At 37.2% G+C, this 25,907-nt stretch overlaps 1 protein-coding gene and 1 long non-coding RNA gene across 3 annotated transcripts in view; one reads left to right on the top strand and one right to left on the bottom strand.

Moving 5' to 3' along the window:
- LOC109447443 (uncharacterized) overlaps positions 1-25,907 on the bottom strand; it is a 172,410-nt gene that overhangs the window by 107,762 nt on the left and 38,741 nt on the right. Inside the window, exon 4 of the long non-coding RNA XR_012498336.1 lies at positions 13,756-13,831. This is a non-coding gene — a long non-coding RNA (uncharacterized LOC109447443). The remainder of the gene's footprint in view (positions 1-13,755; positions 13,832-25,907) is intronic.
- Positions 1-25,907, top strand: part of PHYHIPL (phytanoyl-CoA 2-hydroxylase interacting protein like) — a 127,869-nt gene that overhangs the window by 14,997 nt on the left and 86,965 nt on the right. The window lies entirely within an intron of this gene.

Here is a 25,907-nt window from a genome sequence, read left to right on the forward strand (position 1 = left end):
TGTTTTTGCACTGAGGTTAAGAATTAAGGGAGAAACACATTCTAGTTTAGGCTCAGATTGAGAAGGAACATGGTTATGTTTGGGGAAAAGAAACTAACATTAGTTAAGCATCTACTACGTACCAGGCACTTTACATTCATCATTTTATTAATCCTCACCAGAAACCCTGCATTATTCTTATTTTAAAGAAGAGATACAGAGAGGTAACATGACTTTTCTAAGGCCTTCTAGCTAGTAAATTGTGGAACTAGAATTTTAACCAAGGTTTACTAGCAACAAAAATGGAGAGAGGTTGAGCAATTTTTATCAACATAAATCCACTTGCAGCAAAATCTCTTGTAAAACTTGTTAAAAAGTGGAAATTGTGGGGCTCCACACCTGATCTACTGAATCAGAATATCTGGGAGAAGGGTCAGGGAATAATACCCTGTAACTTTTGTGTACTCCAGTTTGAGAACCACTGCTATATCATAATTATAAATGATGTTCCAATTATTTTGTAGAATACATAGTATTATCCTGCAATTCAACTTCCTTAAAGTTTAACATTGTTTTATCACCTACTATTTCTCAATCCCTATGGATACAGTCAGAATTTCTGAAAACTCTACATACAGGAAATGTCAGAAGATTAAATTTTAGACTCAAATTGGGCCACGAAGAATTAGCATTTGCTCTTTAGACAAAGTTTATGGAGTAGTCAGAGAAAACAGTGTGGAATAGGAAGAATAAGAGCTGACACATTTTCTGTGTGAATTCATGACAAGAACCACGACTGGCCTGCATCTGTTTACTGTGGTTTCTTAACGACTGATACAAATTTTAATTGATACATGCATAGATTTCCCCCCACCCATTCTGATGGCTTAACGGCTGTGTGCTCGTCCTTTTCTTTCTTCTTTTTTTGTAGTCATTATGCATAATTAATGCCTTGAATAGCTTAGAATTTGAGAAGACTGAATGAATGTTCCCAGAATCCCTGGAAAGGTTATTATCAGAAATTTAATAAAAAAGACAGAGATAGACAAAAAATCAAGTGCAATAAAACTGAAAAAGACACACACAAAAAAACACAATGACAGGATGAAAAGAGATGAAGACTGTATGCTCTTCCTACTGTGAGCCTTCCCAAAAATGGAAAATTGTTCATGTAAAAAAGGTGGGAGGTATAGATTTTGTTTTTTTCTTTTATAATATCTCAGTATATTTTAAAACAGGAGTATATAAGCTCACCAGTTCAATCTGAAATATTCATTCTGAGTTTGACAAATATGTATTGAATAGCCTCTATATTCAAGTCCCCTGAGTTTTGAAATACTGATCTACTCAGGGAGTCAGGAGACATAAATTCTAGTCTCAATTAATTGTGTGACTTCAAGCTGGTCACATTTCCTCTGACACTCAATCTCTTTCTGTAAAAGCATGCCAGATATTTCTGAGGTCCTTTCAGGCTCTGCGAGTCTGTATATATGTTTGCAATCATGCCAAAAGGAAAGTCTGAATTTTTCTTTGGTGGGCTATTTGAGTGAAGTTATCATAAGTTTATTTCATTGTAATGTAAAATTACAACTGTAATTTTACAACAGAAAGATACTTAAAGCCAACATAATAATCACAATTTTTGGATAATATATTCAGTTACTATGAGTCCAATCAAGGTCCCTAGTTAGCGCATTTGCATGTTTCTGAGACAGTTATCAAGTTAGTGCTAATGTTTAAGGTTTAAAATGGAGAGGAGAAAGTGGTAAAACATTTGCATCCTGAGTACCCTGCATACTATTGTATTCCACCTATTTCTGAACAGCTTGATTGAGGTATAACTGATATACAATAAGCTACATATATTTAAAGTATACAATCTTATAAGTTTTGACATAGGAGATATGTCCACAAGTTCAGTATGACCTATGAATGTTTAATCATTATGTTGTTTTGTATACCTGTAATGAATAAAGAAAAAACAATATGACCTATGAATTCATCACCACAATAAAGATATTGAACATATACAGCACTCTCAAGAGACTTGTGCCCTGTTGTCATCCTTCCCTTCCACCCCTGCCCACAATACCCCTCCTACTCAACCTCTTGGCAACCAATTATCTGCTTTCTGTCACTAGACATTAGTTTACAATTCCTAGAATTTTATATAAACAGAATTATGTAGTATATGTTTTGTCTGCTGTCTTTCAAATCGAGCGATCATTTTAAGATTCATCCACATTGTTGCATGCATCAAGAGTTAATTCCTTTTAGTGTTAAACACTATGCCATTTCATAGATATACTATATTTTGTTTAGCCATTCACCTATTTATGGATACTTGGGTTGATTTCAGTTTGGGGCTGTTACAAATACAGCTGTTATGGACATCTGTATACAAGTCTTTATATGGACATATGCATTTCTATTGGGTAAATAAATACCAAGGAGCAGAATGGCTAGGTTATATGGCAAGTGTATGTTTTAAATCTGAATTTCCAAACTGTTTTCCAAGGGATTGTTCCATTTAACATTCCCACCAGCAATGTATGATCCCTTTATCATTACATGATAGTGTTAGCATGGCATATCTTTTTCCATCATTTTACTTTCAACTTATTTGTCTTAATATTTGAAGTGGGTTTTGTGTGGGTATTACATACTTGGGTCTTAATTTTTTATTCCATGATAATCTGTGTGTTTTAAGTGGGGTATTTAGACTATTTACATATCATGACTATTAATATGGCAAGATTTAAATCAGCCTCCTATTTGATTTCTCTTTGTCCTATATGCTCTTTGCTTCCCTGTTCCTCTTTTTTCCACCTTCTTTTGGATAAACTACTTTTTGTGTGATTCTATTTTATCTTCTTTGTTAGCTTATTAGCTATAACTCTTTGTTCTGTCATTTTGGGGGATATTTTAGGATCTATAGCCTCCATCTTTAACTTATCAAAGTCCTTTCAAGTGTTAATGTATCATTTCAAGTGATGATATAGGGACCTTACAGTAGTTTACTACCATTTTTGCTCCCTTGGTCTTTGTGCTGTCATTGTCATACATTTCACTGCTACGTATCTTATAAACCCACATCCCATTGTCAGTATTTTTACTTATGTGGTCTGTTATATTTTAAAGACACTTAAATTAAAAAAGAATCTTTATTGCTTTTGAGTAGATTCAAATTTCCAACTGGTATCATTTTCCTTTTGCCTTGAGGACATCTTATAACATTTCTTATAATATTGATACAAAACTATTAATAAATTCATTCAGCTTTTAGATGTTGGGAAAAGCCTTCTTTATTTAAATAAAAGCCTATTTATTTTTTTGAAAGATATTTTACTGGGTATAGATGGACAGAGGTTTTTTGCCCTTTCAGAACTTTAAAAATGTTGCTTCACTTTGTTTCCACTTGCATTATTTTTGGCAAAAATATCTGATGTTATCCTTATCTTTGTTACTCTATAGTTAATGTTACATTTTTCCCTGGCTGCTTATAAAATGTCCTTGTTACCACTGGTTTTGGGCAATTTGGTTATGATGCACCTTGGTGTAGTATTCTTTACATTTCTTGTTCTTGGGGTATTTGAGCTTCATAAAGATTTATAGTTTTCACGTATTTGAAAAAAAAATTGGACATCATTTCTTCAACTTTCTCGTCTGGTTCCCACCTTCCTTTGGGAGCTCAAAGTATACATACATTAAGTCACTGGAAGTTAACCCACAGTTTACTGATTTTTATGTTCTTCTAAAAGTTTTTAGTCTTTTTTTTCTCTCTGCGTTTCATTTTGGGTAGTATATACTACGATGTCTTCAAGTTCTCTAACCACCTACCATGTTTAATCTATTATTAATCCTATTAATAATGTCTATTTCATCTAGATTTTATTTCTAGGACTCATTTTCTGGTTTTTGTCTCTAGAGGTTTGACATGGGTCTTTTAAAACTATTATTAACTCACAAATAAATGGGAGTATATAGCATGTTCACAGAGAGGAAGAATTAACATTGTTAAGATGCCCACGCTACCCAAAGCAATCTATAGATTCAGTGCAACCCCAATCAAAACACCAATGGCATTTTTCACAAAACTAGAACAAATAATTCTAAAACCCTTTATAAAAGACTCCAAATAGGCATGGTAATCTTGAGAAAGAAGAAGAAAGTTGGAGGTATGCTATCTGATATCAAACTACACTACAAGGCCATAGTAATTAAACCAGCATGGTACTGGCATAAAAACAGACACATATCATGTTTCCCTGAAAATAAGACCTCACTGGAAAATAAGCCCTAGCATGATTTTTCAGAGTAACAACCTCTGAACATAAGACCTAATGCATCTTTTGGAGCAAAAATTAATATAAGGCATGGTCTTATTTTGGGGAAACATGGTAGATCAATAGAACAGAATAGAGCACCCGGAAATAAACCTACACCTATATAGACTTTTAATCTATGACAAAGGGAGCAAGAATATGCAATGGGGTAAAGACAGTCTATTCAATAAATGGTGTTGGGAAAACTGGACAGGCCTGCAAAAAATGAAACTGGACCACCTTTTTACTCCATATACAAGAACAAACTCAAAATAGATTAAAGACCTAAATGTAAGACCTGAAAACATAAAACCCCTAGAAGAAAATATAGGCAGTAAACACTCTGACATTGCTCTTAGTAATATTTTTTTCTGAGATATCTCCTCGGGCAAGGGAAACGAGAAAAAGCAAACAAATGGGACTACATCAAATGAAAAAGTTTTTGCACAGCCAAAGAAACCATCAAAAAGAAAAATGCGAAAAGACAATCTACTTAATGGGAGAAGATATTTGCCAATGATATATCTGATAAGGGGTTAATATCCAAAATTTATAAAGAACTCACACAACTCAACACCAAAAAAAAAAAAAAAAAAAAAAAAAAAAAAAAAAAAAAATCCAATTAAAAAATGGGCAGAGGACATGAATAGACATTTCTCCAAAGAGGACTTCCAGATGACCAAAGGATGCTCAACATCACTAATCATCAGAGAAATGCAAATTGAAACCACAATGAGCTATCATCTCATACCTGTCAGAATGGCTATCATCAATATATCAACAAACAACAAGTGTTGGTGAGGATGTGGAGATAAGTGAACCCTCATGCACTATAGGTGGGGTTGCAAATTGGTGCAGCCAATATGGAAAACAGCGTGGGGGTTCTGGTCAAGGTGGTGGAGTAGGTAAACGCTGTGCTTGCCTCCTCTCATGACCACATTAAGATTACAATTAAATTATACAACTATCAACGTGGAGAACCATCTAAAGACTAGCTAAACGTAAGTCCTAAACTAAGGATATAAAGAAGAACTCATATCAAGACTGGGGGAAAAAAAGAACAGTGTGGAGGTTCCTCAAAAAATTAAAAGTAGAACTACCTTATGATCCAGCAATTCTACTTCTTTTTATCAGAAGAAACCTAAAACACTAATTCGAAACGACATATGCACCCCAATGTTCACTGCAGCGCTATTTACAATAGCAAGATATGGAAGCAATGTAAGAGTTGGTCAGTAGACAACTAGGGAAAGAAGAAGGGGTTCATATAGAATATTACTCGGCCATAAAGAATGAAATCTTACCATTTGCAACAAGATGGGCAGACCTAGAGGGTATTATGCCAAGTGAAACAACTCACTGAGAAAGACAAATACCATATCATCTCACTTACATGTGGAATCTAAAGAACAAAACAAACAGAAAAATAAACAGACCCATAAATACAGCGAACAAACTGATGGTTACCAGATGGATGGGGGAGTTGGGAGGCAGTGATAAAGTTGAAGGGATTAAGAAGTACAAATTGGTACTTACAAAATAGTCACAGGGACGTGAAGTACAGCATAGGAAATAACAGTCAATAATACTCTAACAACTATGTATAGTGCCAGGTGAGTGCCAGACTTATCGAGGGGGTCACTTCACAAATTATATAAATGTCTAAACACTATGCTGTACACCTGAAACTAATGTAAAATAATATTGAATGTCAACTGTAATTGAAAAATACAGAAACAAAAATATCGTTCTCTATTTGGCATGTTCAATATTACATTTAATTTTTTGAACATATGAAATACAGTATAATAATTTTCTAAAGTCCTTGTCAGTTCTGGGTCAGTTTTGTCTGATTGATTTTTCTCTTCATAATAGGTGGTAATTTCCTGCTTCTTTGTACAATTGATTAGATGCATGATACTGTGTATTTTACCTTGTTGGGTGCTGGATATTTCTGTATTCCTATAATTACTCTTGTGTTTTGTTCTGGGACACAGTTAAGTAATTTGGAAATAGTTTGATCGCTTCTGCCATTGTTTTCAATACTTATTAGGCAAGTCCTGAGCAGTATTTTGTCTAGGTCTAATTATCTCTACCAGAAGCAAGACTCTTCTTTCTGATTACTCTATGCAATGACTCAGGAATTATAAGGTTTTCCTGTGTGGCAGGGGATTTGGCACTATCCCCATCTCTACATGGGATCTCAGTACTGTTGTCTCTGATCTGAGTACTCTTCCCTCAGCCTCAGACAGTTGCTGTACATATATACCCTGATCATTTATTTGGCCAAATACTTGAGGAGGACCCTCTGACTGTCTCCAGAGTACTCTTTCTTTGCAGTCCTCTCCTTTCCAGTACTTTGCCTAACTCTAAGTGCCTTAATCGCTCCAGGTCCTCAGTTCTATCTTCTCAAATCAAGTTTGCCAGGCTCTGTCTGTGGTTCTCCTTAGTGTGCCATGGCCTAGAAACTTTCTCAAAGCAACAAGTTTTGGGAATCACAGGGTTCCCTCGTTTGTTTGCGATCTCTTAAAGATCACTGTCCTCCATTGCCTGATATCCAATATCCTGAAAATGGTTTCCTCATTTGATTTTTTTTGGTGTTGTTTCAGCCAAGAGGATAAATTCAATTCCTGTTACTTCTTTTTAGCCCAAACCAGAAATCTGCTTCACTTTTTATTTAAAAACAAACAAACAAACAAAAAAACCCAAAAAAACCAGTAACCTAACAATGTTAAATAGAAGAGAGGGTGAGAGCACAGAAATCACTGGAGGAAAAACGTCTATAGCATTTTGGGAAAAGAAATAACCCTAATGAGTCTGACTGAACAAATTGTTATTAATAAAAGAAGTTCTTAGTCTTTTAATCCATTTTGCAGAAAGATTTAAGAGTATCTTCAAGAAATACATCATTTATGATCATACTTTGTAAATTCCTTCCCAAGATCAGTATTTTAATATAGTCTCAATGCAAAATATCACTGCAGTCATAAAACTCTGCAGTTTTAGAACATGTGACTATTTCCTCTACCCCACGTCAGCTGTGCTGATTCATTTACTGTGCATTGGGTAGCTTGCATCTGAGGACACTGTAGAAGGCAATGAGGTTTTGAATGCTTTCACGTAAGACTCAAGTCTCATCTTTGCAGGATGACGCAAATGATCATTACCGTCGATGAATTTTAAATAGACTAATCATTTTGATTGCTCTGCTGAAATCTGACTCAGTAAGAGAGCAAAAACATTTTCTCCATCACGCAGAATCCTAAGCAAATCTCAGATTTCTACCAGACAGTTTTTTTTATGAGAAAACCTGAAAAATGTCCAGAGTTTCACATAGTATTACCAGGTCAATGTGACCCTTTGTTCTTTGCCATAGTCGATAGATATTAGATGGAAAGAGAGAATAGAGTGGTAGAGAATAAAGTTAGGGAGATTAAAATCAAACGTCACATTTCATAGTTGACTCTCTCTTCTATATTTTACTCTCATTTCCCCATCTCTTTTGTGAATTCCTTTTTTAGCTTTTAAAAGTTATTTGTTGTGCCTCAAGTACTTTTGGAAAGGAATGGGCAACAATACATTTAGTATAGGTAAACAGCAATCTAGTTGGTTATAGCAGGAGGCTGACCTGCTTGGATGGCAGGCACTTCACATCTTCAGTAAGTAGAGAATCAGTCATAGCCTGATGTGATGCTAGAACTGGAAGGACCTTGGCAACTGCCTGGTCCAGGATGGCAAACATCTGGCCTGAGTGGCTTCATTCCTCTATCCCATGCCTATGGGTAATTTATCACAAAACACTCTCCCAGTGCATCAAGATTCATCTGAGCCATCTCAAACTCATACCCTAGGCAGCCACTACCAATTACTCAAAGTAGGACTGTAAGATAAATCTTATTTGCAATTCAGCATCTAGTCCATTCTCTTAATTTTATAAATATGGGAACTGGGGCTTCGAATCAGTAGCAGGGCTCAGACTGGGACCAGATCCCTGAGTGCAGTCATTCCAGAATGTCTGTTTACATAAATACAAGATGACAAAGCAGCTGTGTAGATACAAGATGACACAGCTGACCTGGAAAAAAAGATTTAGAGACTTTCAACCTGTTTTGCTTATTGCCAAACTGAACTCAGGTATGAAATGGAAACTTTTACCAAATGAACAAAACAATTTTCAATTGATTTAGAAACTAATCCTGTTTGTCAAGCAACCCAGAAGAAAAGAGTAGCATGAGATTTTTGTTTGTTTGTTTTTGGTTTTTGCCTATCCAGCTTTATATAGAGCCGGTAAAGAAAAATATCCATATAAAATAATTTCAGAGTCATTGGAAGTCTCCACATGCTTCAAAACCCTTCTCTCACATCAGTTCCTGAAAATGTAAAGTTCCTTTAGTAGCCCATCAGTACCCACTGAATGATTATATTGAAAAATAAATTACTGTAGAGAGAAAGAATTCTTGATTAAGGTGTCAACAATTATCAAGAGATTATTTTTTAAGGGCAGTTTGTGATAAAGAGAGGGTGGGGAAAGTAAGTATACAGCAAGAGAAAGAATGTGAAAAAGGAGGCTGGGACAACACAGGGTATTTTTTAAAAAAACACTATTCAGGATAAGTGAGGATTAATTGAGTTGCCCAAGCTCTTTCAGGTGAAATCGAATTTTGACTTTGATTTTCCTGAGCTAATTCACATTAAACTGTACTGCACTGCAACCTCTGGCTGTTCCTCAGAGACCCTCTCCATGACCAAAAATTATCTAACAAAGTTCCAGAAAATCACTAATATTAAGTGAACACTTATGATGTGCTAGGCTATACAGGCATAACTCATTTTACTGCTTGTTGCTTTACTGTGTTGTGTAGATACTGTTTTCTATAAACTGAAGGTTTGTGACAACCTTGCATTGAGCAAGGTACATCTGCCATTTTTCCAATGGCATGTGCTCACTTCATGTCTCTGTGTCACATTTTGGTAATTCTCACAATTACATTTGTTATGGTGATCTTTGATCAATGATCTTTGATGTCATTATTGTAATTGTTTTAAGGTACCCTGAACTACGCCCATATGACAATGAACTTAACCAGTAAATGTGTCTGTTCTGACTGCACGGTTGACTGGCTGTTCCCCCCTCTTTCCCTCTCCTTGGGCCTTCTGATTCCCTGAGAAACTAGGATATTCAAATTAGGCTAATTAAAAACCCTTCAATGGCCTCTAAGCGTTGAAGTGAAAGGAAGAGTCACACATCTCTCACTTTAAATCAAAAGCTAGAAATGATTAAGCTCAGTGAAGAAGGCATGTCAGTAGCCAAGACAGGCTGAAAGCTAGACTTCTTGTGCCAAAATTAACCAAGTGGTGAATGCAAAGGAAAAGTCCTTGAAGGAAATTAAAAGTGCTACTCCAGTGAATGCAGGAATGATAAGAAAGTGAAACAACCTCATTGCTGAGATGGAGAAAGTTTTAGGGGTCTGGATAGACAATCAAACCAGCCACAGCATTCCCTTAAGCCAAAGGCTAACCCAGAGCAAGGACCTAACTCTCTTCAGTTCTCTGAAGTCTGACAGAGGTGAGGCAGCTCTAAAGAAAAGTTTGAAGCTAGCAAAGGTTAGTTCATGAGGTTAAGGAAAGATGCCATCTCCATAACATAAAGTGCAGGGTGAAACATCAAGTGCTATTGTAGAAGCTGCAGCAAGTTATCCAGAAGATCTAGCTAACATAATTGATGAAGGTGGCTACACAAAACAACAGATTTTCAGTGTAGACAAAACAGCCTTATATTGCAAAAAGATGCCATCTGGGAGTTTTATAGATAGAAAGGAGAAGTCAATTCCTGGCTTCAAAGCTTCAAAGGACAGGCTGATTCTCTTGTTAGGGGCTAATGCAGTTGGTGACTTTCAATTGAAGCCAATGCTCATTTACCATTTGAAAATCCTAGGGCCCTTAAAAATTATGCTAAATCTATTCCACCTGTGCTCTATAACTGGACCAATCAAGCCTGTATGATAACACATCTGTTTACAACATGGTTTACTGAATATTTGAAGCCCACTATTGAGATCTACTGCTCAGATCAAAAAGATTCCTTTCCAAATATGACTGTTTATTGACAATGCGCCTGGTCACAGAGATGCACAACATTAATGTTATCGTTATTCCTGCTAACACAACATCCATTCTGCAGCCCGTGGATCAAGGAGTCATTTTGACTTTCAAGTCTTATTACATAGGAAGTACATTTTGAGCCAAGACATGGAAACAACCAAAATGTCCTCGATAGATGAATGGATAAAGAAGTTGTGGTATATATACACAATGGAATACTATTTGGTGGTAAGAAAAGATGAAATAGGACCATTTGTGACAACATGGCTGGATCTTGAGAATATAATCCTAAGCGAAATAAACCAGACAGAAAAAGCAGAGAACTATATGATTTCACTGATATGTGGTATATAAACTAAAAACAACAAAAGAACAAGAGAAACAAATGAGAAACAAAGACTCACAGACACAGTGGTTACCAGAGGGCAAGGGGGGCAGGGGTCGTAGATGAGAGTAAAGGGGATCAAATATATGGTGATGGAAAGAGAACTGACTCTGGGTGGTGAACACACAGTGGGATTTATAGATGATGTAATACAGACTTGTACACCTGAAATCTATGTAACTTTACTAACAATTGTCAGCCCAATAAACTTTAATTAAAAAAAAAAAGAAATACATTTTGTAAGGCTATAGCTGCCATAGACTGTGATTCCTCTGTTGGACCTGGACAAAGTAAATTGAAAACCCTTTGGAAACAATTCACCATTCTAAATGCCATTAAGAACATCTGTGATTCATGCGAAGAGGTCAAAATATCAACATTAATAGGAGTTTGGATAAAGTTGATTCCAATCCTCATGGATGACTTTGAGGGGTTCAAGACTTCAGTGGAGAGAGTAATTACAGATGTGGTAGAAATAGCAAGAGAACTAGAATTAGAAGAGGAGCCTGAAGATGTGACTGAATTGCTTTTTATGGATGAGCAAAAACAGTGGTTTCTTGAAATGGAATCTACTCCTGTAAAGATGCTGTGAAGATTGTTGAAATAACAACAAAGGATTTAGAATATTACATAATTTAAGCAGCAGGGCTTGAGGGGATTGACTCCAATATTGAAAGAAGTTCTAGTGTGGGTACAATGCCATCAAACAGCATCGCACACTACAGAGAAATCATTTGTGAAAAGAAGAGTCAATTGATGTGGCAAACTTCATTATTGTCTTACTTTAGGAAATTGCCACAGCCACCCCAACCGTCAGCAGCTTCCTCCCTCAGCAGTCAGCAGCCATTAACACTGAGGTAAGAACCTCCACCACCAAAAAGATCAGGACTCTAAGAATTCTCAGACAATGCTAGCATTTTTTAGCAATCAAATATTTTTAAATTAAAGTATGTACATTTTATAGACATAATGTTATTGCACAGTTAATAGATAATGGTACAGTGTAAACGTAACTTCTGTATGCACTGGGAAACCAAAAAAAGAAAAACATTGTGTGACTCACTTTACTGCATTATTCGCTTTATTGCAGTGGTCTGGAACCAAACCCACAGAATCTCTGAGGTACGCCTGTATACTTACTGCTTTTCATATGTATTACCTCACTTAGTACTCATAGAAAACATAAAGTGAATTCTTTTATGATTTCCGCTTTACGCCTTAGAAAATTGAGTCTTACAGAAGTTAAGTAATTTGGCTAGGGACTTCTGGCTAGAAAGTGACAGAGATTTGAAGTATAATCTTTCTCATTGCAAGCCAAACTTCTAATCACTACACCAATGTGCTTCTAGTCTTACCAGAACCAAATAGAAGAACCTTAGCCCTTGTTTTGTATGTTCCTCAGAATTGAGAATGCAACTATGGGACAATATATAAGAATTCTAAGGAGTTTATATTCTTTCTCCACTTTTGCTAAAAATCAACGAAAAATGTAAAAGGATATCTGATGTATGATTTTGAGAAATACCCAATTTCCGAAATCTACCACCAAACCAATGCCCTTGACTAAAATTATGACTTGTTATCTTTAAAAAATCTCTGTTCAATGATACAGTTGAACATTAAATGTACTTGTTATAAACCTCATATCTGTTTACAAATATATCTATTTACACACACAAGTATAACGCCAAAAATATGCAACAAGCTTCACAGCCCAAAGGCCTCCTCACAGAACTATGTGTGAGCTTTTTTCTGGGTAGCTGAATAGGCAGAAATCCTCCTGGGAGCTTTAAAGGGCCGAGGATGACATGCAGCTAAATGTTTCACTGAGGCTAACATCTTTGGGATACTGGTGGTGATTTTCTCTAAATGAAAATTCTCAATAAGTCAGCTGTTAGAAACCAGAGGAAGTCAGAAAATCTAGATGCAATAATGAGCAGGGTTTGGAAATGAGGAGCTGGAACCTGGGGCGCTCCTGTTAGAAGAATTAGCGTTACTTTTATTTGTCCGATGGAAAGGTCAAAAACCTCTTAAACTGAGTAAGTATCAATAAAGGAAAGCTTTTGAGATACACCTATTTCTCTGTCTTCATGACTTAATCACCTCCCAAAGGCTCCAGCTCCAAACACCATTACATTGGGGATCAGGATTTCAAACTATGAACTTCAGGGGGATACAACCTTCAGTCTGTAGCAAACCCTAAGTCTTCTAGCACTCTGGGAAAGCAAGAGAAAATAGCCATAGAGGGTTTAGGCAGAGGACACATCTGTTTCTCTGGTCCAGGCAGTGTTCCGAGGAGAATGAAATCACATGGGGCAGAGGGTGAAGTTGCCACCCATGAAAAGGCATTCCTGAGTACCTCTGGAAGTTGGTAAAGGCTATTCTTATCTATGGGGGCAATATTAAGACCCTAAAGCTCAACTTAGACAACAATTAAAACACGTAAATTGAATAATCTCGGGTCTCTCTCTGTGAATTACTATAAAATCACTTAATATTAATATCTTGATCATTTGCTAATGCAGGATTTCTGGTTCCTTGCAAGATTCCACAAAAAGGTGATGGAAAATGTGTGGAATTAGACAGTGATGACTATGAATATACTGAAAGTCACAAGTATACACTTTCAAATGATTAAAATGATAAATTTTACATTATGTGACTTTTATCTCAAAAACTAAAAGATTCCCTCAAAGTATTTTCGAAACACCTCAAGCCGTGTTTTACAAATGTTTGCAAAACCAGCCCAAGACTCCTGCTCACTTCTGGCTTCTAGTACATGCCACTGCTTTTTAAATTTTTTAAAATAAATATAATAAAATATTTCAAACCTGTAGAGAAATGCACAGACTATCTATAATTCAAAATCATATTACCTCACAAAATCAACAAATATTAACCTTTTGCTATATTCGGATTATTTTCACTTCAGATTGTTTTCATTAAAAATGAAATGTAACATACAGTTGAAGACTTTTCCCATTTCATTCTTCTCACTCTCCAAAGACAGCAACTCTTCTGAAGCTGTTTCACTTCCTTTCTGTAACATATTTAAAAATATTTACCACTCATATATTTTTTGTAAATTGTATACAATTATTATTTCAATGCTTAAATTTGATAAATAAATGGTAATATCTTACTACACACATTGTTATTCTATACTATATTTTCAGGATTTTTGTTGAAACATGTATGTGTTTAATTCACGTTAACTGCTGTATATTATTACTCCATCATTTGTATATACTATAATTATTTATCCATCCCCTATTGATGGACATGTACATTGTTTCCAAATATTTGCTGATACAAACAAGATTACACTCATCATCAGTGTTCATGTCACTGTATACAAATTTCTATGAGTTTCTCAAAGATATATATATAACAGATATGAAATAAAATTTATGAGAAACGATCATTTTCCTCTCCAAAGAGGCTGCTGCTATTTTCTCACATCTTCCCCCACATTTGGTATATTTGTACTTATTTTTGTTTCCCTCATGGATGAGAAATAGCATCTCCTTATTTACATTTCATTAATTATTAGTAAGTTTGATCATTTTTCCTTAAGTTTTTTGGCCATTTGTGTTTCTTACTCTGCAAATTTGTAGTTTATACCTTTTGTTAGTTTTCTACCTGGTGTTTGTCCCTCTTACTAATTTGTGGAAGGTCTTTATGTAGCTTGAGTTCCACTCCTCTAGTGATTATACATCTCCAAGTTTGAGATGTATAATGAAAAATTTTAATGTACATAATCAAGTTTATCAATCTCTTCTTTATGGTTTCAACCTTTGCATCTCGTTTAAGAGGTTTTTTCCCTGCCTTGTCACAAATACACTATTCTACATTTTATTAAAATACTTATTTTTTGCTTTTAACATTTAGGTGTTTGTTCCTCATGGTAATTTTTTGGCAATAGACCTAATGTTTTTTCCCATGTGCATAGAAAATTGTCAGAGCAACTGTTACCAAACAGTGAATTTTTTACCAATTTAATATGTCACTTCTCATATACCAAGTTGTTTCTGCACTCTTTTTCAGTTTCATGTCATCTATTCATTTATTCTGAAGTTAGTTCCATGCTATCTTAAGCACTATAGCTTTATAATAAACAGGTTTTGATATCCGAAAGAGAAAGTCCTCAGTCACGGGTTGGATTTCCAAGGGAAGAAACCCCTGAGATAGATATTAGCAGGCAGGAGGTTTACTAGGGATTCCTCTTGGGATTAACATATATGGAAGAGAGAAGAAAAATGCTGAATTGGGCAGAAGGAGAAGCTGAGCTGTGATGCAGTCTCAGCTCTGGAGCTGGGATAGCCTTTCAGAGTTGTCCCAAAGTGGGACAAAGGGCTGGGCCTTTATTCCCCCAGCATTGATCAGAATATTGCCCTGGACAAGGGGTATGGCCTTGGGCTGGATGGCTCTTTTCAACGAGGGCAATATCCGAAGGCAGTTGACAACTAAGAAGTATCTATCAGCAGCAGTGCTCCCAGCATTTGGGGGCATTAATTCTTTCACTCCTAGAGACGGATCTGTGCGGCACATCACATCCTCCCATTTTTTTCTTATTCAAAATTACTTAAACTATTCTTGGCTCTTTACTACTGGGCTATGATTAGCATTCAGACTTCATAAATTATTTCCAAGGTGACATTTATTATACTGAGTTTTCCTATTCATTGACCAGTCTTTCTATTTATTTAAGTCTTCTTTTATGTCCTTCAATAATATTTTATAATATTTTTCATGATGGTCTTGCACGTCATTTATTAGATTTATTTCTAGGTATATCAGAGTTTTTCTTGCTATGTCAATTGTTATTATTTTTATTATTATTACACTTTAAAAATTCTTTGAAGTATTAGGTTGGTGCAAAAGTAATTGTGGTTTTTGCAATTGTTTTTAACCTTTTAAATCACAATTACTTTTGCACCAACTTAATACATAGTATATAGGAATTCAACTAATGCCTCTAATTTGATCTCATGCATGGCAATTTTAATGCACCTTTATTATTTCTATTTGTAAAGTCACTTGGAACTTTTCTGAAGAGAAAAATACCATTGGTGCTATTTCTTTTTTCTTAGCTATCACAATAAAGTGCAACACTGAACAGATGCAGTAATAGTTGGCATTCTTATTCTGTTCTTGACTTTAAAGAGGATGCTAAATAACCTTAATGGCGTTAGCTTCTCCACACGTCATAATTTTTTCCTAAAATGATTTTTTAGATCAATATACCCAACATTTTAGAGGTAAGATATTCGTAAGTTAATATTGATGAAGTAGGCACTATTATCTAATTTTACCATTGAGAAAATTGAGGGAGCATTTGAGATCTTGCTTACTCGCAATGCCATCAGTTTGGCTCAGATAAACTCTTATAGCAATTAAAAAAAAAAAAAAAAAACCACCACAAATTTAAGGAAGTAACTTGTCCAAGATCACACAGCTAGTAAATAGTAGAGCTGGGATCTGAACACAGATATCTGTCTCCAGAGTACATGCCCTTAGCTGGGACACTGACTGCCTCTCTCTCAAGCTCTCTAGCAAGCTCACCCAACTTCCTTGACATTATTTCCTAGTATTTTGTTTGTACCTTAATTTTGTTCCCCAACTTTCCTTTTTACCCAGAGTCCCAGACTAATAACATGATTCCTTGCCATTTTCAGATTCAGGTTTATAGAGGAGGCAACCCTTGTGGCATCTTATCTTTGAGATTTGTGCAAGAATCTTACTTCTAGCTCTCAGCTTGGGACAGGGGCAAGGCTACATTTATGGCCCTTGCCTGGGCACTAAAACCCAACTTCCTGGCCATTCGGATCATATTTAGGATCAATACCCCACTGGTCAGTGGTCATGGCATTAGCTCATAAGCTTACTATCCTGTTTTCATGTTTCTTCTTCATTTTTAATATCTAATATTTTTCTTTTTGATTATATGGCATTATAATTTTTTCTTATATTGTTACCTAGCATTTCTGTCTTTGGAGCCTTGGCAGTGGGAGTGGCCCTCAATGTCATCTCGGTCCCAGTGTTGCTGGAATCCCCACCTCTTGTTTTGTTCCTTCTAAGCTCTTAGCATTTCCCTGGTTTCTGCTTCCAGTCACTTTGTTACCCTGGCTCAGTCTCTCCAAATTTACTTAATGATGCTCAGCTTCACAGTCACTTATGAAGCCAGAGAGAGAAGGTTCTCTCCTTTGTGTGACACTTAGGTGCTGGTAGAGGGACAAAGCAGTTACCTAGGACTAAAGATGGCCCTTTCCGTGTACTCCCCATTGGAGTAGGTTTCAGCCATTACTCTACTCCAGACCACTGCTCCTCTCCTACCAGATTTTTCTTCTCTAATGATGAATTGGATTTCAGTGGCGCTGTCGTCTCTTCCAGCCATGCTTCTGCTGGCACCAACCCTCCACCTCCAGAAGACTCAATAGATGCAAATAGATATTTGAACAGGGACAAGGGTGGGGTGGAGACAGTTGTCACCTCACTTTGCCCTGTGGACTTGCTCAATCTCATCTCTGGCCCACCAAGACCCACTGTTATGTACGAAAAACAAAACAAACATGTGATGTGAATTTTGTTTTAAAAGAATAAATTAAAACTTTTGTTTCAAATGGAGCTGTTTTCTTTGCATTAATGACATTTCCCATCAGTTCTTCCTTCATGAAAGAGAAGTAGGATGACTACAGAAATCCTGATTCTAGGTCCCACCTCTAAAAGGCTTTACATCAGCATTTCAAGACCAAATGTTAAGTCTAACTAAGGTGTGACTATCCACAACTGAGGAGCTCATCTGGATGGGGACCAGTTCTACTGCCTTAATAAAGACAAACGTCTTCAACAGTTGGTTTGTTTGTTTATAATTTTCATTCATTAAAATTCACCTATTTTTGAGCAGTATACAGTTCTGAGTTTTAACACAGGCTGAGGGTCATGTTACCATGATCACAATCAGAACAGACCATTCCATCACTCCCCAAATTCCCTTTTCTGCCTCTTGTAGTCACACCATTCCCTGATCTATAACCTCCAGCAGCCACTGTTACGTTTCTGTTACTATAGTTTTGCCTTTTCCAGAATATCATATACAGCAATCATATAGTATGTGATTTCTTGAGACTAGCTTGTTTCACTTAGCAGAATGCATCTGAAATTCATCCACGTTGTTATATGTATCAATAGTTTGTTCCTGTTTAATGCTAAGTAATATTCCATTGTATGAATTCACTATAGTTTGTTTAGCCATTCACCTGTTGAAGGAAGTTTGGGTTTCTCTGCATGTGTGAATGTAAGTGTTCATTTATCTGGGGTAAATACATAGGACTTGGAATGCTGGGTCATATAGTAAGTCTATGTTTAACTTCATAAGAAAGTAGTAAACCATGTATTAGAGTGGCTATGCCACAAACAACGTAAGAAAGTTCCTGGGGTTCCACATTCTTGCCAGGACTTGTTAGTGCTAATTTTTGTGGGGGTTTTTGCTTTATTTTTGATATTTAGACATTTTATAATAGGTATATAGTAGTACGGATAGCAAACAAACACACAAAAAGATGCTGAACATCGTTATTCATTAAGAAAGCATAAATCAAGTTCTTTTATAACTCTTATGAAAAGGATAGTAGGCTTTATACTAAAGAGACAAGAAATATTTCTTCCTGGGAGGTAAATAGTGTAACAGTGTACGAATCTCACTTAGATATAGCCTATGGATGGGGGAAGAAAAGGAAAATAAAGAGTCTGGAAGAGTATGTCCTGAAAGTCACTTGCTGGCTATCTCTAATCTGTTGTGAGAAATCAGTTGTAGAATTGATTTTCCAATAATGGACTTTTGACAGTTGTTTAAAAAAAAAAAGGTATTACACCTGCAGTTGAAAAGTGCAATTTTTCTGTGCTGTCTGAAAACTCAATGATCTCTTCACTACAAAAACAATGTGTTACATACAGATAGAGGGAAACTGAATTACTGGGCAGCTTTCCCACCAGTGGGTTCCATAAAATTGAAACCCTTCAGTGGTTTGTATAAGTGCCAGAAACCTGAGGTGAAATTATAGCCATAGACTTAAAATTCTGCCAGGACTTGCCCCCTACAAGTTATCCTCCCCAAGAGCCTCTGTTCTCTTGGCATTCAGCAGTTTCCCCTTAGCATTTTGGAATTGTGCACCTTTCCCTCCAACTTACTTCTTCCTGAGACTTGAAGGACACCCAAGTCCAGGCCTCCTGATCTCTGACCTTCTTTTGTGTCTCATCCTGCCTCCAACTCTCCCTAAACATCAACCCGAGGCTTCTAGCCAGGGACTCTTCTCACTCTTTCAGCAAGGCAGCCTTCCCAGGGTGGAATGGGGCTACTTTTCTCTGTGGTGCTGCTGAAGGCTCCCACACAGCTCCTCCAGTTTTGCCTTCCTACAATCATGATTTCTTCTCCATGTTTGGTCAGCCCTAAAGACAGCTTTCTCTACTTTGAGCTTTGGCAGTACTGTTAGCTCAACTCCACAACCCACATTCGAGTCTTCCATGACTTACTTTTCTTTTCCTTCAGATTGCAGTGAGTTTTCAATTAGTTTCTTCCTAACCTATTTCATCCCTTCTTATGAGCTTTTTTGGACCACCTCTGTGCCGATACACAGTTGATTATTTATTTAAAGTCATTTAAGTCTGATCTAAATTGAGGGCCGCACTGTTCAATGAATGATTAACACATTAAGAATGCTTATATTTTCCATTTGCTTCATTATAGAACCATTTCTATGGCACATTGCATCAGGAAGTTACTTTGGAGTCAATTATTTTGATCTATTCATTCTGGAAATAAGAGATAATATTCTTTGAGAGAAAGTATGGCCTGAGAGAATTTATGACAAGAGTTTTGCACTTCAGGCACAGACAGATTCTAATCCTTATTCTGTTGTTGACTCATGATAGGACCTCGAAAAAGCCATTTAGAAGTATGCTTGCCTGTTAAGTGAGGATAAACTGTGTCACAGGTTTCAGATGAGGAATAAATTGCTAAATCACTTTCCTAACACACTGTGTTCTGCAGCTCATCCATCGTCAGGGACCTGAGCCAAGAACCAGGGAAATGTCTCTCTGGATATCATTACACATCCCTCATGGGTGAGTTAATTCTTTTAGGTGATAGAACTCACACATGGAACCTAGAAAAAAATGGTGTGTTTTTGTTGTTGTTGTTTTAAGTCACAGATGAGTCAATTCTTTCCAGGCAATGGAACTTAAACATAGAAACTTTTTAGAAAAATCAATAAAAGTCTTATCTAAAATGTGTTAGCCTTAACTTCAGTTTAACATAATTTATGATGTTGCAAAATTCAGTTAATCTAGCCAGGAGCCCAGAAGGCCAAAAAGAACTTAAGGATATTTCTCCTTGTCCCACTGAGTAGCACTGTAATGAATGAACCAATGATTTAATACCTATCTTGCTAATAGACTATAAACCCCATCAGAGCAGAGTTGTTGTCCTGGTGCATTCAATATATGTATGTTAAATGAATAAATAGGTGACTAGATCATTTTTAATTAAATATCCAAAATATGGTTTAAAAGTGAAACTGATGTCAGGATTTTGTTATGTCAGGTTTTCCGAGATTCTCAGGAGTTGAACATTTAGTTCCACTTATCAAGTGTTGTTGGCACAGTGGACGATACCATTTGCTGCGTGTACGCAGGCATAGACTTTTAGATGAGGTTGATCTAATTTTTAGTAATTCTTTCTCATTTATCGTGTGTGTGTTTAAGCTTCCTGGTGGAATTTATTTAATGGCCCACAAATGTTGGACCATAGGTATAAAAACATAAAAGACTTACATGAGAAAATTAGATTGGAGGTGTAAATTGGGTTGTGCACAGAATTTAATCATTTAATGAAGTATACCTACTTCCATCAACTTGACCTCTACTCAGTTCTGTATGTAGAAGCATCTAACTTATCCTAATGTGTACTTGAGTATACACAATTACTACAGTCTCTGCCTACCTCTGGAGTTTTGTTGTTTTGTGCCACTGGAACTACAAAGGATGTGAGCTGTCGCTGTTCAGCTCCCTCTGGACACAGCTGTGGCTCTGCTGGAGGAGCATCATTGAGCCCAAAGATCAGAGCTACGCTTATTTATACCTATTGCTATAGTGGTCACTGACTTGGCAGCTTAGGGAATAACCTCCTCCATTGTAATCTGCAATGGCAATCCCATATCAAAGCAGAATCCTCACTTTGTTGTATACTGATCTCTGGGAAACTCTCTCCCTTTCCTCAAATGTATTTAGCAGCTGGCTGGTTTTCCTTCTGCCAGCCATCATCCCATTCATCTTCAGATAAGTTTTAGTAATTCTTCCAACTCTCTAGTCTAAACCATCTAAATTGTAATCCCCAATTTAGAGATCAAAACTACCCACGACTGCTTCAGATTCTGAATCTCAAACTCTCACACATGAGGAGGTGTCACTCATGTGGAGATGGAAAGAATGAGTAAAATCAGAGAGGCAAAAGGAAGAATGATTAAGGGAGAGGAACGCAAATGTCTAAAGGACAAACAATGAGTGAAACAGAGTCTGGCTCTTTTAAGAAGCTGAAAACATTCAACATGGCCAGGTAAACATGAGGATGTAGAATCAAGAGTTTAAAGAAGCAGACAGTGCAGGGAACTGAGAACCTTGGAAGCCACTAAGGAGTCTGGACTTTATCTGAAAGCTATTGAAGGATTTCCAGCAGGGTTGTAACAAGATGAAATGTGTGCTTTGGGGAACATCTATCTAGATCACCTGTAGAGATTTGAGAGGGGCAAATTATGTAGTCAAAGGACCTGTAGGAGGACGTTGCAGAAAGCTGGGAACGAGACGATGTTGGCTTGAACATGGGTACTGCAGTGGGAATGGAGAGAAACGGGTGCATCAGGGAGGATTTCGAGAGAACTGGCAAGCTTTGCTGATAAACATAATCAAAGGGTGAAAGGAGAGGGACTTGCTAAGATCGATTCCCAGATATGTAGTTTAGACAGCTGGATGGTGGAAGAAGGTGGTTCATTTAATTTTATTTTAGAGAAGTTTGAGGCACCTGTCAGAAATCCAACTAGAAATACTCAAATCACTATATCTGGGTATTATAAAGGAGAGATTTGGGTTAGATATGTAGATAGGGAATTCGTGTGCACATGGAGGATGCCTGAAACCAAGGGAGTAGATGAGATTACTAATAGTAGAAAAGAGACAGAGACAGAGACAGAGAGGGGAAGGAGGAGGAAGAAGAGGAGAAAGAGGAGGAGGAAGAGGAGGAGGAAGAAGAAGAGGAGGAAGAGGAAGAGGAGGGGGAGGGGGAAGAGGAGGAGGAGAAGGAGGAGGATGGGGAGGCGCGTTTGTGCTGCTACTATGTTAGGGTGTACAATCCAATGGAAATAGAAGGTGAAATAGGGAAATGAGTCAAGGGAGAGAGTAGGACTAACAGGAGTCTGCTTTACCCTGCTGGCTGCTGCCTAATATCAAATTTTCAAGAGATCTGAGCTCAGCACGGTATGGGGGAGGGGTCAGAAGGGGAAAAGAATATATGAGCCCCAAATCATGGTTCCCATCTGCCATTGGTCAAAGGTTTGCCCAGTGATGTTAACTTTCACACATCCCCTCCACTTCTGGGTTGTTCTTTGCATATGTGGCCAGTAGGATCTTTGGGGTATCTTATGAGTCATTGGCTGTCAGAAAGCCCCAAATTGGGAGGCAAGTGGCACACAGTGAACATGAGGCAAAGCGCTGCAGGTGGGACCCATGTGAAGTCAGTGGGGCAGCAGCTGGTGAAGCCCACCCAGAATCGGTAGCTATGGCAGTGTCAGGGCTAAAACAAGTGGGCAAGGACTTCAGAGACAGGGGAAGCCAAGAAGGCTTAAGACGGTTCATTAAAAGTGTCTGTACACTCTAGGATAGGATGTAGCAAACACTAACACTTAGGGATGCGCAGAGGAAAAGAAGTGGTAAAGGAGACTGAAAAGGCTGAAATGAACTGCTGGAAAGGTGGGGGTGGGGGAGGGGCTGAAAGTGACGAGTGGCAAGCAAACAGATACGTGTGCTGCATTCCAGCAAATAAGTTCTCCACTCTGCACTGTTGTAAATAATGTTCCCTCTTCTTAAAGTGTCGTACCCCTCAATCTCATTGTTGCCAAGTCTAACCTTGTAATTTTACCATTTGTTTGGTAATGAATTACTTCTGCACTCAAAAATTATTTTCTTACCTTTCCCCATCCAAACGAGAGGTCGTTTCCTGTCCTCAGCCCACTTATTGCCCTTATGACACGTTTCCTTTTGGGCTGTTGCTACCTATATATTTGCTGCAAACTCCTGGTTTTCTCCTCCCGTACTTTGCCAGTCATAGAAGACTTAGGGATCCTTGTTGGTTGGAAGTTATCTAAAGGACGAAATTGTTGTTGAAAACCTGCACTCAGAGGTGAATGTGGTTAATGCTTCAAAGGACTAAATTTCATAATGAAAATTGCTCAAAGCCCAGACTCCAAGTGGGTGTTGTCTGAGCCAGAAAGTGAAAATGAATTGGGCTTTCTCCCTTCATCTTCCTCTACCTCATTTTTTGTCTGTCTCCTTTTGCCGCCGTCTCTTCTCTACCCTTTCCCCACATATGTATGCATTCCCCATCATTTTCTTTCTTCATTCTCCATGGCGACTCTCATTTTCTCTTTACTTCCTTTTCAACCCATCTGTCCTTTCTCCTTCCCCTTTACCCTCCCCATGTTTTAAGTTTATTAAACACCTATTATGTATAAGGCACTTAAGAGAAACCAAATTACTGACCTCAAGGAAAACAATCTAATTAGGTAAATGAAACACACGCATCTTAATACAGTCCTCAGTCTGGAACATGCCTCCCTATTCCTGTTGCTGCTTTCCCCTCTCCCTCCCGTTGCCACCCTATTCTTGCCTGTAATACCTAACAACAGAAACTCATTGCGAACCGGTCACTGAAGTGCACTAGAGCTTTAGGTTTGTGACTCTGGCCTTCAACCTTAGTATAAGGCCAGCTCTACCACTTGCCAGCAGAGTAACCACGGACCAAGTAATCCTCAGTTTCCTCGTCAGAAAAGTGAGAATAGTAATACTATTTCTTTCTTAGGACTATTGGTAGATTTAGAGATAATGTATGTAAAGCATATAACAGAGTATCTGGTAAGAGGTACTGCTCAATAAACAGAACTATGGTAATGACAATTATAATACATTGAGTATTATTGAGTCACAGTCTTCATTTTATGTTTAAAAACTAGCTTTGAGATGAACCCCTTTTAGCTATTAAACACACAACTAAACAAAGTGACTTATGCGTCACATGGCTTTTGATGGGGTAGCGGTAGGCAGGGGAGTTATCTCACTCTATGGGAACCAGCATAGTAGCAGTTTGCCTGAATATGGATGGTGAGGGGCAACAGCCCACCCTTTATCCTCCTAACCTCACCCTTCCCCTTCCAATGACTAGGTAAGATGTGGCTTCGCAAATGAAAAGGGATAGAGTTTCCTTTATGTTTAAATTTAGTTCCATGCTATAAAGTTCTAACTCTATCCAGGGACATAGGCTGCTTTCTGTAAAGAAGCGCCCATGAAAGGGTCAGGCTGATGTTCTTCCAGAGCTGTGTTTTTGGTATGCTGTTGGCACTGGCAGTCCCTATGGTTACACACTCTGTTAGCCAGAGCACTTCCCGCAGCAAGCAGAGGAGTAGGGACCAGAATGGAGGAGGCAGCAGGCAAATGCCCACCAAGCAATCTTGTCAGGGGAAAGGAACAGGGTAGGAATGATAGATGAAAGAATGGCTTGTGAAACAGACAAGCAAAGGCAGAGGAATAATAACTGGGTTGAAAAGAACTCTGGATATAAAGGGAAAAAAGAAAGAATTTACCACAAAAGAATACAGGTATAAAAATATAATAAGTATTAAAACAAAGATCACAATAAACTTTAAGTTCCTGTATCATTACATAGAGTAGAAAGGATATTTATTTTGTGAATTTAAGGTAATTAGAGTTATTTTATACCTCCAAATAGCTTTTGCATTAAAATTTGGAAGTCAAACTTTTTAATGATGTTAAATCCCCCACACTCCCAGCTCCAGAGAAATGGTTCTTCACCTTGATTTTTGAAATCAAGAGACAGATACTTTTATAAGTTTGATGAGAGTTGTAGACCCGCCTGCCTAGGAAAAAATACACCTACAAACAAAATACTACAAGCATAATTTTATTAATTCATGGATGTGCTTGAAGCTTATGCATGGACTCCAGCATTCTCTGATAAAAAGACTGGAATAAAATTTTTTACCCCCATGTGAGTGATGCCTTAGCTAAGAGAAAGCATTATTTTCAGAAAAAGAATCATGATATTCTCAAATGGTAATCACTAGAAAGGACAGAAAGTTATTATTTAGTCCCATACCTTAAGCAAAATATTAAAACTTTTACCATTTATGTTACAATACAAATTAAATACAACATTAACAAACCTGTCAGATTGACTTGACAACTTCTGCTTATGGATTTTCTCTAACAACCCGAATTATGAAAAGGAAAATGAAAATTGTACATTTCAGATAATTTACTTTATATAGACAGCTTGTCTGGTCAGAGGCAAGGGGTCTTCAGAAAAAAAGAGGCAAGGCAGAGAGAAAGGGGGCCAGAGAGGGACTGTGAATTGGAGAGAGATTTACGAAACCTACTGTGTATGGGGAACAAATAATGAACACAAGAAGATAAGAGAATTAAAATCAGGAATTGGCCAAAACATACAACTGACTTGATGTAAAAGCTCTGTAGAGCATACATCGTTGTAAGACTCACGGCACTGTCGTAAGACTCAAAAGTGAAATTTAAAGAACCATGAATTGCTAGATTAAATGCAGAATCCTAGGTTGGATCCTAGAATAGAAATAGATCATCAGTAGAAAAGCTGGGGAAATTTGAATAAAGTCTATCATTTAGTGGATAGTATTGTAGCAATGGTAAAAATCTTAATTTTCATAAATATTATGTTTATGTAAGATGTCGAGATTGGGTGAAGTTGAGTACTATCTTTGTGACACTTCTGTAAACCCAAAATCATTCCAAAATAAAAAGGT

This window comes from Rhinolophus sinicus, linkage group LG07, assembly GCF_036562045.2.
Source record: "Rhinolophus sinicus isolate RSC01 linkage group LG07, ASM3656204v1, whole genome shotgun sequence".
Taxonomy (NCBI): Eukaryota; Metazoa; Chordata; class Mammalia; order Chiroptera; family Rhinolophidae; genus Rhinolophus; species Rhinolophus sinicus.